Raw genomic sequence first — 13,422 nt, 5'->3', positions numbered from 1 at the left:
TTAACTTCTGAAAATATATACTCATGATGGCAAATCGACTTTATTGCATATGACATGACTTAAGGTAGACCTAATGCATAATCTATATTCTGTGTGCTGTCTGTCCCTTCATCTTTGTGATGTTGCTGCATGCAAATTTTCCTTGGTACTGAATCCGTACCTCACTGAACTTATGATAATAAGAATAAACTCAATTTGACTTGGAAAAATTAATGTTTTTTATTGCATTTCAGTATGTTCATTATATCAAAAAATAGATGTTTGACTTTAAATAAAATGTTGTTTGGAATATTAATGATTTGACACATTTGATTTAGTCAAAGCCCAAAGCATCATTGAGGATCCCTGGCATATATCTCCCAATCTCTTTGACCTATAATCATCGGGAAGGAGGCACTGGAGCTTGAGAACTATGACTGCTAGACTGGGTAATAGCTTCTTCCATTAGGTTACAAAACCAATGAATGCCCTGCCACTCCCGACCACTCATCACAAGACAGTGAGCTCTTTACTGTTAGTTGTTTTTTTTTTTATTAGCTGCACACTGCATGCATTGTGAATTATATTTTATTCACTTATTTTTGACAATATTTAGTTTTATGTGCTTTGTGCGATCGATGTTCTGTGGTTGGAGCACGTTGTAGAGGAATGTTGTTTCGTTTGGTTGTATATCTGTAAAGAAAATTGAATTTGATCTCGAGTTCCTGAACCTGTTCATTTTTTGGGATTGCAGGCAATTTCAACAATGAACAATGTTAAAGAAGTGGAGGTAAGACAATCCCACCTGTTCAGAAAGTCTCTCTGCATTACTGTTTAATCCGATATCAAGACGTCCGGCCATTCGGGCTTTGGAAAACTCAGAACATAGAACAATGAAGAGTACAGCACAACAGCAGGCCATTAGGGCCACAATGTTGTGATGAACTAGCTATAAAGCAAATCAAAAACACCCAAACACTAATCCTTCCTGCCTATACCATGTCCATACCCTCCATCTTCCTGCAATCCTCTATCAGATCACCCCTCAGCCTTTGGAGCTCCAGTGGAAACAACAATTTATTACGCCTCCTGTGATAGCACACACCCTCTAAATGAAGCAGCATCCTGGTAAACATATTCTTCACCCTCTCCAAAGCCTCCACATCCTTCCAAGTGTGGGGCGACCAGTACTGTATGCAGTCATCCAGATGTGGCCCAACGAGAGTCTTACAAAGTAGGAACATGACTATTGATCTAAATGCTTCGAATAATAAATGCAAGCATGTTGTAAGCCTAATTCTAAACAACATACCAACTTGTGTAGCTACTTACAACTAGCAATGAACTAGGATACCATGATCTCTCTGCTCAGCAACACCAAAGGACCTTGCCCATAACAGTGTTCTGTCTTGCATTTGCCTTACTGAGGTGCAATTCGTCACATTTATCTGGGTCAAATTCCATTTGACATTTCCCAGCTTATATCTGCAATTGATCTACATTTTGCTGTATTTATTGCCAGTCCTCCACACTATCCACAGCTCCATCAATTGTTTCTTCATCTTTCAATTTACCAATGAAGCCATCTACATTTAATGCTTGACAATAATTATTTCAGAAAGACTCAGAAAAATCAGATGTACCTGTAACAAAGAAATGGAAGTTGCTTTCTTTGAGCTGCTGTATCAGATTTAGGTGGTTGTCCCCTATATATTGTGATTCAGGGAGGGGAGGAACCTCAAGTGGAGTATTTTGCAATGGTGCAAATAGTTTCTATTTGGATAGACATGTTTGTGAAGAGTAATCAATGCACTGTGACTATGAACAATCAGTTCATATCTGAGTGTATTCAAATGGGGATTTTATATCCTCACTGTGCCTGGAGATGAAATCCACATATTTACAAATCAAAGTGAACACTCTTACTGTCAGGAGAAGTAAGAAGTAAGAAGTAATGTTTTCTTTTCTTCTTGACCAGCCTTTGTACACCAGAGTTTCTGCACACTACCATTACTTCCGTGTCTCATGGGAACGTAACTATTGCAGAACTTCACTCGTATTCCCTGAACATTTGCCACACTACCGTACTTTTCCTTGAGAGCATTTGTTTCCAAATTCCTGCCTGATAGCCTCATAATTCCCCTTATTCAAATTAAATTTTTTTCTAACTTGTCTGCTCCGAATATCTCTCCAATGATATTGTAAAGGAGATAGGATTATATTCACTATCTCCAAAATGCTCTCCCACTGAGAGATCTGACACCTGACCAAGTTCATTTCCCAATACCAAATCAAGTGCAGCCTCTCCTTTTGTAGGCTTAACTACGTATTGTGTCAAGAAGCCTTCCAGAACACACCTAACAAACTCCACCTCATAAAAACCCTTGCTCTAGAGAGATGCTAATCTATATTTGGCAAATTAAAATTTCCCATCATGACAACTCTGTTATTCTTACACCTTTCCGGAATCTGTTTCCCTATCTGCTCCTCGATATTGCTGGTAATATAGGCTCTCCCCTTCTCTGTTCACTGTTTTGGGTGATTTTCACTGATTTTGAAGGGCCGTGCCTCACACAGCCAGACTGTTGCAATACAATACTCTCCTCTGAGGTATGAGCAGAATGGTGGGTAAATATTCGATGGAGCAGAAACAAGTGGGGTCAGCAAAAAGGAGGCTCTAGATGTGATGGAGGCTCGAGTTGATGGGGAGTAGAAAGAGGGAACCAGAGCAGGAGGATGAGGCTACAAATGAAAGTTCAGCAACATCTGGAAACTGATTGACTGAAAAAAAGAGGTTTATGTTTGCAAAATGCTGGCGGGTCTCAGTAGCCCCAGCAGCATCTATGCAGAGGAATAAACCGTGAATATTATGGGCCCAAACACTTCATCCTACCTAGACTGTTTATTTCTCTGCTGAGATGCTGCCTGACTTGCTGAGCTCCTGCAGTACTTTGTGTGTTACTTTGCAGTTTATTCTCAGCATCTGCCGAACCTCGAGTTTCATATCTGCAGTGGGACTTTGACAGTTGTCATACAGAATGCCTGTTGACATTGAGTAATAAAGAGGAGAAAATCTGCAGTTATTGAAATCCAAGAACACACAAAATGCTAGAGAAACTCTGCAGGCCAGGCAGCATCTGTGGATAAAGTACAGTTTACATTTTGGGCCAAGATTCTTCAGTAGGACTGGGAACAAACAATGAGGAGTAAATTTAAAGGTGGGGGAGGGGGGAGAGAAACACAAAGTGATAACTGGAACTGGGAGAGGGAGAGATGAAGTAACGAGCTGGGAAGTTGATTGGTGAAAGAGCTACAGGGCTGGAGAAGGGCAAGTCTGATAGGAGAGAACAGAAGGCCGTGGAAGAAAGAAAAGTGGGGGTGTTAGAAACACCCGAGGGAGGTGATGGGCAGGCGACAAGAGGGAAAAGTGGATGGGGATTGATGAGGGAGGGGAGGCATGACCGGAAGATCAAGAAATCGATGTTCATGCCATCAGATTGGAGGCTGACCTGATAGAATACAAGGTGTTGTTCCTCCTACCTGAGTGTGGCCTCATCGCGACAATATAGGAGGCGATGGATTGACATTTCCACTGACTCTATTGTTTCTGGAAGCTTGCTGTGTTGAAGTAGATGCTGAGATTTCTGCATAAAAACATTGACAGCTTTTGGGACATGTGCTGTTGAACCAGCACTTGTCCCCTCAAGCTAATCCAGTATATTAACAACAACATGACCCCTCCCTTTTCCAAAATATAATTCAACCACTCTAATACCATATATCCCATATGTTTACACAAATGGGAAATCAGGAATATTGGTCTATAACTAGGAGGATCCAACAGGGGTTTACCAGGATCCTGAATAGACACTACAATTGCAATTTTCCATGAGGAGGGAAGATGGCCTGAATGCCAAATAGGATTCAAAAATGTAATATTATCTCCAAAGAGCTGTGGCCATACGTTTAAACATGCAATAACTTATATCATCCTTTCCTGGAGCCGTCAGCCCTGTATTAATAATCGTTTTCCTAAATTCACACAAAGAAAACTCTACATCACTGTCATTGCTACAGCAGGTTTCCAACACGTCTGGGTATTCACTTAACAGCTTATCCCTACATTGTTTAGTCTCTTCATTATTTTGATTATGAGTTACAGCAAATGACCAAGCCAGTAACTAAACCCTCTCTGTTTCAGACACAATTGTATCACCTTCTTTAATCAATACTGGGAACCCTATGAATCCCTCACCCCCATTTTCTTAATCATTCCCCACCTCCAAGTTTAATAGTCCTTCCAATTCTAGCACAATATGACCTCTAGTAAATATTTTTCACAATCATCATTATTTTCCTCACCACGGCCTGTGACCTGTTACACTTAATAAGATCACGCGGACAGTGATACTTCTTAACTTTCCAAAATGCCACATATTTCTCAATAATTGCTTCTGCACACTCCTCCGTCCACCATGGTACAGCTTTTCTCCTATTAATGAACTTTTTAATATGAGTCTCTTCCAGCAAATTTGAGGAATAACGTGACAACCTTTCTTTGCAGAAATGCTCACCATTCCATCCACACAAATGTTCCATTCATCACATAAAGCATTAAAACTTCTCCAATTTGCTTTACCGAAATTCCACCTCCTCAAAGTGGCATCTTGGTCTAAACCCAGGCTTATAAATAGAGGAAAATGATCACTCCCCAATGTTTCATCTCCCATGACATACCACTCACTCACTGCAGCATGAATGTTTGAAACCAAAGTTAAATTTACAGCAATTTCAGAACTATTATGAACATTAAATCTCATAACTCTCCCACCAGTTAGACACAGTGACATATCTAAAACTCTTCTGCAATCAAACCAGCACCATCATTCTGAGAACAAGCCCACAGTGAAGTCTATGCATTAAAATCCCCAACCATACAACCCTTAGTGAGCTGGAGCTACATATACTCTCCAACACATCAATCGAATGCTTTCCACCATGGTTATAATAATATACCTATTTAATGTCGCTCCCTGTTGAATCAAATACTTCTACAAGTATCTCATACATTTCATTCACATCCACAACTGTATGCCTTCTCCCTTTCTGTATAAAATTTGCAATAGCACCTTCTCTACCAAATAATCTATCACGCCTAATTACAATATGATCCTGGAAGGTAAAATTTAAATGCGGGAAACCAGGTTTCCTGAATACATACAACGTCAGATAGATTTGATAAATCAGAAATAAACTTGGAGTCTTGACCGTGAAAAATTCTGGCTTCCGGAAATATGCGTGTTCTCCCTTCATATACAGTCTGGAGAAATGTAGCGGGACGTTTATGATTGGTGAAACAGATTTAAACTAAGTGTAGTTAATATTGCCACGGTGTCTGGAGATTTAGTTCACCGATTTCTTTCAATTGATAAATGTTCGCGGACGGTCATTGTGTAAACTCAAGTCAGTTTACCAACGGATGGCCCTTCAGAAAGTGGGGCTTTAACAAATACAGTCTGAACAAACCGTGAGTGTTCAGCTCTCGTGTTGGAATGGGGTTAAGAGAAGTAACCAAAATGGGACAAAACTCAAAGAACGGTATTCTCCACGGTAATTAAACCAGAAGCAACAATTAGTGTCTTCTTCAGAGAAACCTGATGACCGAGAGGAAATGACAGGGAAGGGGTGCGTCACGATTCCGTGCCTGTGCAGTACGCAGGAATGTAACAGAGAAATCTGGATTCTGCTGAATAGTGGACAGCAATTTCTGAGTAACGGAGATAAGATTCTCAATGAGCGCGTCAAAAAGCAATTTTCAAACTTACCTCAAGTCCATGGCTCAATATTTTGTAACTCTTTTACTGAAAGCGTGAGTGGCTCTTAAATGATCCTTTGAATTTCCCGTTTGTTTTGTCTGTAAACTTCTCTTCAGTTGGAGCTGGTGTACTTGGTCACCGCCATTGTCCCTTCGGACACGGCGTGCTTGGCCAGGTCCCCGGGCAGCAGCAGGCGCACGGTGGTCTGGATCTCCCGGGAGCTGATGGTGGACCGCTTGTTGTAGTCTGCCAGGCGGTAAGCCTCACCCGCGATGCGCTCGAAGATATCGTTCACGAATGAATTCATGATGCTCATGGCCTTGGAGGAGATGCCGGTGTCGGGGTGAACCTGCTTCATCACTTTGTAACTCTCCTTCCTCGACCTCTTGCGCTTCTTGCCAGACTTGCTCGCCGGTTTGGACAGAGCTTTCTTGGCGCCCTTCTTGGCAGCGGGTTTCGGTGGATCAGGCACTTCCCCGTCGGTTTCAAACACAATAATAATCAGAAACTGTTCGGAGCCCGGACTAAATGGGCAGCGCACAAAATGGTATGTTAATTAGAATGGTGACGCTGAGCATTCCGATTGGCTGCTTGGAGAAAGGACTCACCAAGCGGAACGCTGGGGGATGGGAAGCGGCACCAATGTGTGACGGTTCGCGCTGCGTTTAATACAGGAGGAAGGACAGAGGGCAGAGACAGGCGGGGGTGCGGGTTGCAATTGAAAAGGGAAACGCAAATTTCAAAAGCAGTACGAAAATAAAATTAGATAAAATATTGTAAAATTAAACACGAAGACGTTCAGTTCATGACACAGGGCAGCAGGAGAGCGAAGGAGAGATTTGGACATTTCAAAGTAAAGTTCAAATCGAGTATATTTATGTACACAGGTGAAAGGAACAACGGATTTGTAGCAGCATCACAGACACATTTCATCAGACACAACATTGACAAGAAACACTGTAATTAAATATGAATTATACCAACATATTCAAATAGTCAGAGGACTATCAGAACAAAATCAAAATAACAAAGAGATTATGCGGGCAGTCGGAGAATCACCCCTCTTGTGCTTCTTCATCTCGTCACTCTCGATTCAGTGTCACGCAACGCTGCCACATTGATCCGGCCCATGCTTTCATCCACCAGGTCCAACACTTGCCTTTGTTGGATCTTACTCCTCCGTACACTCGGCTTCGGGTTTGTGGGTGTGTGGCCAGGGTTAGAAGCGGTGGGTGCCCCTTCTTAGGATTGGGTTTGAGGGTAGGGCTGGTGGATGTATATGTCAGGCTGGAAGAGATAAAGCTGTGGAGTTTAGTATGGTGAGATATGTGGGACTATGGTGGATAGGGTAGTGTAGTGGAGCCACTTTCATCTAGCCGATGCCTTTCATTAACGTGGCCTGACTCCCACTTGGCTTAAAGAACCGGGTGTGCAAAGGGACACATCATCAGTACTGCAACCTGGGGTCATTGGGGGTTTCGGGTCGTTAATCATGAGACTCTCTTGCCCAGGTGACCGAGCCAGGGTTGATCAGACCCAGCTTGTGTTTATCCCATGGACCAAGATAATGAGAGGCACTGTAATTCTGCAAGTTGTGGGTATTTTCGAACTTGTTACTTGGCTGTATTTTGACCATTTGTAGAGTACAATATTCTGAGGCCTTGTAATCAGGCTTTACCTCCTCGTAAGGTTCCACTTTCCTGCTTTAAATTTACATCTGTCTTTATTTTGCATCTGTGTGCCTGGGATTGCATGGGTTAATGATCGAGGTTTGCAGATTTGTCCATTATTCCAAAATACAAAAATCTCTGAAATCCAGAACCTTTTCTGCTGACATGACGTCACAAATGGTGAATTTTACCAGGATTAAATGGCTTGTCATATGAAAAGCGTTTCATAGCTCTGGGCCTCTCTTCCCCGTGACATTGAAGAAAGAAGAGTTACCGAATTGAAACCTATCAAATAGTGGAAGGGCTTGATTGAGTGCATGTGGAGAGGATTTTTCCTGTGGTGGGAGTGTCTAAAGCCAGACCACCCAGCTTCAAAATAGAATATCCTTTCAGAATGGAGAGGATGAGGAATTCCTTCAGCCAGAGAGTGGTGAATCGGTGGAATTTTTTGCAACAGGCAGCAGGAGAGGCCAAATCACTGGGTATAGGCAGAGATTCATAGATTCTTTAGTGGTCAGGGCATAAAGGGATACAAGGGCAGATAAGAGGTAAGAGGAAAAATTGATCAGTGATGATGAAATGGCAGAGCGGGCTCGATGGCCTAAATGGCTGAATTCTGCTCCTATATCTTATGGTCTTATGGACTTTGTGACGAAAACTCTCCCAGAGACTGGTGATCTCAGCTTTGACACAACCCAGCACCTGAGGCTCCAGATTACTTATACAGCGAATACAGAATTTCTTCATTTTCTGATTAAAGAGATATAATTCTATTTCCATCCTGAATGCATGTCAACTCATTCTGATGTAAAAGAGTAATGATGCTTTGGGCTGAGAACCTTCACACTGAGATCTGATGGAAGGGTCATGGCCCGAAGTGTTAACTGTTTACTCTTTGTCATACAGGCTGCCTGTACTGATGAGTTCCACAAGCATCTTGTGTTGCTTTGGATTTCCAGCATCAGCAGATTCTCTCGTGTTTGCGATTTACACTTCATTCTGAGGGTATTTTCCTCAGTTTTGGAACTCTCATTCAGGGGAAAGATCCTCCTTGCCTACTGTCTGTCACATCCTGAAAGAATCTAACAGATTTCCTCGTTTTCTCATTAACTGCAAGGAATACAGACCCAGCCCACTCACTGTCCTCTCACATAACCAACCCTCCATCCTTGGAACCAGCCCAGTCAGTGTGGGGAACAGTCACTGCACTCCCTCTATTGCAGGGATATCCTTCCTGAGGAAGTGTGACCAAACACGGACACTACATTCAAGGTGTGCTCTCACCAGGACCCTACAGAACCCACCGAGATATCTGTACCCCTCTTCTCCACTCCTCCTGCATCACAGGACAAAGTACTGTTTGCCCCTCTCATTACTTGTTGTAACTGCATGTTAACTCAAGTGATTTGTTTACAATGACACCCAGGTCCCTTTGAACATCCCCATGTGGAAATGACTCTTACAGTTTGATCCTGGGAATAGGTGATCTCACTTTTCCGCACATTCTTTTCCATCCGCCCCATCCTCAACCATTCACTCTCCTCTCTACATCCCCCAAACCTTCTCACTACTAACACTGTCCGTCCCACTCTGCCAGAGCAACAGACTTTGTCACTGAGTTGTGCAGCACAGAAACAGGCCCTTCAGCCCAAAACATCCATGCTGACAAAGTGGACAAACAAAACCATTCTCAGTTACCTCTATTTGCCCCATGTCCCTGTAAAACTTCCCTCTCCACAGTGCAAGAGAAATTGCAATGGTGCCGACCTATGCCATCACTGTAGGTAGTTTGTTCCATGTAATTAGCGCCTTCTGTGTACAAAACCTGCTCCTCATGGTCCCATTTAAATCTTCCCTCTCTCACTTTATACCTGGAATCTCTAGCGTCCAACTCCATGACCCTGGGGATAACAGATTCACTACTGACCATATCAATGTCTGCCATTATTTTATCAACCTCTCTAATGTCACATACACTCTGATGAGGAATTTCCAGCCTATCTAGCCTCCTGTTAAATCCCTTTTGCACCCTCTCCAGTTTAATGTCACCCTCTGCTCACAGGGCAACTATAAATGTACGTCATGCTCCAAGAGTCGTTTCCCCAAGGCTGGGAGAGATGTAATGTGACGTCACGGCCTAGTGTCCAAAACTCTCCCGATGAATGCTGGTGTGGCAAACACCTTCTTCTCCGTCCTGCCTACCTGTGTTTACACTTTGAAGGAATTCGATATCTGCACCCCGATATCTCTGTTTTACAGCACTCCCAGGGACCGACCGTTCCCCACGGCAGTTCTGCCCTGGTTCGTGAATGACAATGGAACATCTCTTGTTCTTGTTTGCAGACTCGAAGAGCAGAATGGACTACTCCTGCACCTATTTTCCATGTTTCTATCTCACATTCCTCAAATCACTGAGCTCATTGATCACCGTCCTGTTGTATTGCTAGTTACATTTTTTCACACTTTAAAGGGATCTGCGTATTTGCTGAGCCGGGCATTGAAATTGTCAGCCGAGTCTTTAATGATTGAACTGCAGCAGCAGACCTGACTCAGCTCCCAGGCTTTTCCTTGCAGCGATACACGCACAGTGCTGGGGGAACTCAGCAGGCCAGGCAGCATCTGTGAGAAACAGTAAACAGCCGACGTTTCAGGCCGAGACCCTCCAGAATCTGAACAATGTTTGGTTTTCCTTCGATCCTTTCCCAAGTTACTGGATAACATAACCCATCCTCCAATCCTCTGCCACTACTCCTGCCCAAGAAACACACAGAGAGACAGAGCGGGGAGGGGAGGAGACAGAGTCAGAGTGACGGACAGAGCCGAGAACGGCCTCTCATCGTCCAGCTCCGCCTTCACCTTACTAGGCCCGGCAATTTCCAATGGTTTATCCGAAACACAGAGCTCCAGAGAGGGGAAAGAAAACTCCCTCACACACCACGTACATAGTGAAAGATTCCTAGGAATTTACTGGCTGTCGGACTTCATGCAATCAGATTACAGTGTGATTGGCGCAGGATTAATTTCAAATCGCCCGCCAATTTCAGAGTACCCAGCAACGGTGCTTGATTACTTTTTCATGTTATGTACCATTAATTGTATCATGGATTAATCTGCTTCAAAAGTAACTCAGCCAAATATATCGATAAAAATAATTAAAAGGTTGTGGACACGGCTCCCTCTGTGAGGTGTTGGGTGGCTCTTAGAAGAGTCTTCCTGTTGTTCTCCGCCTTCACTTTACTAGGCCCGGCAATTTCCTATCCGCAGCACAGCGCTCGAGCGGAAAAAAAACTCCCTCACACAACACGGACACACTGAAGGTTTTCTGGAGGTTTGCTGATTCTTATGCTTTAAATTATAGGAAGTGCTTTTCCATTCCGCAAATACCCGAGAAACTCGGTCTGTCGCTCCCCGGCCCCGTGACCAGTGCGAGCGCCCTCACACACAGCAGTTGGTGGGCGAGGGTGCCGTCACTTCCAGTGATAAGAGCGTCAATTCATCAGAACAATTGTTCCTCTGGGTCGCGAGGGAAATGAAAGTCCGGTCACATTAAGGAGCAGGGTAAGACTGATATTAGGATATATAGACCACGCTTCTGGCGCCTTCTAAACCCCAGGTAAAGTGGTGGCTGAGGAGCTGGTGTGAGGTGGTTGATGCACCATCAATAACTCACTCTGAGACGAAAGGCGAGATATCGGCTTTAATTGACTGAAGAAGGAACCAGCAGCGAGTAACCATCATACTACATCCTGGAGAATGAGGCAGAGGATCAGACCTCGATTGCCTTTATACAGGGGCCTGTGGGAGGAGCGTGACCAGACAGGCACATAGTTCACCACATACACCCCCCCCCCCACTTTGTTTAAAAGAGTCCCCATGTGGCGAAGTTTCTTACAGGTCAAGTCTATCAGGTGGTCGAATCTGTCGCTGCGATCTACGTAGCACCGGCTGTGATTGCACCGATGCCGGCAATATTGGTGATTGCACAGGAGACGGAGGTTGTGCTGGTTCCAGCTCATGCATGTGCGAGGCACCTGGTATATAGGTGTCATGAGGAGTCTATGTAGGGCCTGGTGAGCGCGGTGTCACCTCGGGTACAGGGTTCATAGTTACCGGAGAGTGTTCAGGGTAGTGGTCTGCTGCACCTGCGGGCGCCAGGTCGCGGATGGAGACCGTGTCCTCTCGCCCATCAGGTAAGACCACGTAGGCAAACTGGGGGTTCGCATGCAGAAGGTGAACCCTCTCGACCAGCGGGGAGTATTTATTCTTCCTCACATGTTTCCGGAGCAGCACTGGCCCCGGGGACGTCAGCCAAACTGGTAGAGTGGTCCCAGTGACAGACTTCCTGGGAAAAGAGAATAGGAGTTAGTGAGGGGGGGTTGGGGCCGCCATCCGACCACCTGGGTCCTCCAAGGGCTTGTGCTTGGCTCAATGATCCTCTCCCTGAGCAGCCGCTGCACCTCTGACTGAATGAAGGCCCTGTCCCACACACTGTACCGCCTGCTTTTAGTCGCCACACGTTTACAGTCGGGTTCAGGTTGGCGAACCGCGGCGGGGGAGGGACCTTGAGAGTTGAGAGACTGCCAGTGGTGTCGGTAGGGCAGCTGTTGTGCTGGATGGGATGTGTGTGCCGCTGTGTGTGTTGTCAGCAGTGATGAAGTTTCACAGAACTGAGGATTCCAGACAGTGAGTGGTGGGAGGGGCCCGTCATATACCACAGTCACACTTCCGAGATGGCTCTGGAAGTCCAGCCCCAATAGCACAGGTGCGCACAGATTAGGCATGACCAGTAGCGCAAAGTTCCGATATGCTGTGCCTTGCACCACCAATGTCGCTACACAACCCGCCCGGATGTCTGTGGAATGCGACCCAGAAGCCAAATGGATCTTCTGACTTACTGGCCGTGTTGCGAGTCCGCAGCGTTGCACTGTGTCCGGGTGAATAAAACTCTTCGTGCTGCCCGTGTCAAACAGGCATCTCGTCCTGTGCCCCTCCACCCGGATGTCCATCATTGACCTTGCAAGCTGGTGTGGGGCGCTTTGGTCGAGGGTCACAGTGGCCAGAGACGAGCCGTCGGGGTACCCGGTAAGCATCGGAGGGTCGGGGGCGGGGAATGCTGTCGCCGACAAAGATGGCCGCCCACATCCGGGGTACCCGGTAAGCATCGGAGGGTCGGGGGCGGGGCGTGCTGACGCCGACAAAGATGGCCGCCAACATCCGGGCATGCAAGATGGCGGCCCCCACGTCTTACTAGCAGCACTGCACTCCGCTCGCAATTTAGACTTACAGACCTCGGCGAAATGGCCCCGCTTTCCGCAGCTGGAGCTGGTCGCTTCTCGCGCTGGACAGCGTTTTCGGGGGTGCATTTTGAGGCCGCAGAAATAACAAAGCACAGGCTTCTGACGGGCCACTGCCATGGTCGGGTTCGGGGAGCTGGTGGAATCGCACTGGCAGCGTCGATTTCGCTCGCGGGAGCCGGCGGTGGCGGGGTCGGAGGCGTCCACGGAACCGGCGGGGAATCGAGCGACTCGACAGCGTCGGCGTAGTGCAGCGCAGCTTCCAGAGCTTTGGCCGTCTCGATCGCCGAGCGTAAGGTAAGATCGGAGTGTTCCAGCAGTCGCTGGCGCACGTACACTGACCTCAGTCCCGTCACAAAGGCGTCTCGCACCAGCAGTTCCGCATGTTGTTCTGCCGCGAGCGTCTTACAGTCACAAGCTCGGACGAGTGTCTGTAGTGCTCGGAGAAACTCCGCGCTCGATTCTCCAGGCAGCTGTCGCCGGGTAGCTAAACGATGTCTTGCGTAGACGGTGTTCACATGCCGCACGTACTGTCTGATGAGGGCGTCCAGTGCCCCTTCGTAGGTCGGCAGGTCCCGGATAATGGAATAAACTTTTGGAGTGACCCTCGAGAGGAGAATTCTGTACATAACGGCAGGGTCAGTCGCACGAAGCTCCGCCAAG

General features: G+C 46.1%; 1 protein-coding gene across 1 annotated transcript in view; it reads right to left on the bottom strand.

Moving 5' to 3' along the window:
• The window catches only part of LOC132389930 (uncharacterized), a 43,425-nt gene extending 37,157 nt beyond the window's left edge, over positions 1 to 6,268 (bottom strand). The window contains exon 1 of the mRNA XM_059962496.1: positions 5,805 to 6,268. The gene's annotated coding sequence lies outside the window, so the exon portion shown is untranslated. The remainder of the gene's footprint in view (positions 1 to 5,804) is intronic.
• Between the last annotated feature and the right edge of the window lie 7,154 nt (positions 6,269 to 13,422).

The sequence above is a fragment of the Hypanus sabinus genome, unplaced genomic scaffold, assembly GCF_030144855.1.
Source record: "Hypanus sabinus isolate sHypSab1 unplaced genomic scaffold, sHypSab1.hap1 scaffold_710, whole genome shotgun sequence".
In the NCBI taxonomy this organism is placed as follows: Eukaryota; Metazoa; Chordata; class Chondrichthyes; order Myliobatiformes; family Dasyatidae; genus Hypanus; species Hypanus sabinus.
Note: the sequence above shows the minus strand (reverse complement) of the source record. Positions and strands in the feature narration are given on the sequence as shown.